Source organism: Procambarus clarkii, chromosome 68 (assembly GCF_040958095.1).
Source record: "Procambarus clarkii isolate CNS0578487 chromosome 68, FALCON_Pclarkii_2.0, whole genome shotgun sequence".
NCBI classification, from domain to species: Eukaryota; Metazoa; Arthropoda; class Malacostraca; order Decapoda; family Cambaridae; genus Procambarus; species Procambarus clarkii.
Genome location: NC_091217.1, coordinates 2,729,661 through 2,730,336, shown reverse-complemented (window position 1 = coordinate 2,730,336; position 676 = coordinate 2,729,661).

Here is a 676-nt window from a genome sequence, read left to right as displayed (position 1 = left end):
TTGTGCATTATTTTCATGTTTTGATTTATTTAACGTAATTAAAATTTCATTGTTAAAGTTTTACTTGTGTTTTGTGTGTCTTCTCCTTACCTTACCACGGACGAAGTTCCAGTTTTTCTATTTTTTTTTTATAACTATGTGACGAGGCCATACCCCTAGCCTTAAACAGCCGAACACCAACGCGTTACCGTCACAAGTTTTATGGGGGCCTGTCCTAGGAGCTTCACTCAGGTACTGGTGCTAAGTGGTAATTTATGGTAAGCGTATTTAACTTTGTTAACGTAGCTTTACTATTTTTCATTCAATTTCATTTTTTATAAGGTGCGGTGTATTGTGCATTACGAGAGTAACATATAGTGAAGGTGAGACAACTTTGGATTACGTGGTGACTGTAGGCCTCAGTCATACTCTTAATTGGTCATCTCTCCCTCCATGTTATTACTCGTATTTACCATCTATGTCCCTTGAATATTTCTCATTCTGACAGATCATCATATTGGTACCCTGGTACTGTGGTCTGCCCCGGGTCAAGAGTACCCAATCTTCTGCAATCTGACTGTAGGAGGACAAAGAGGGCCATAGTTCCTCTAGCTCGAACTTTAGTTGCTGAATTGGGACCTCAGCAGCAGTTCTCGTCACCAGTTGACACCTCGCACCCCTACACGTCAGTCAGAGA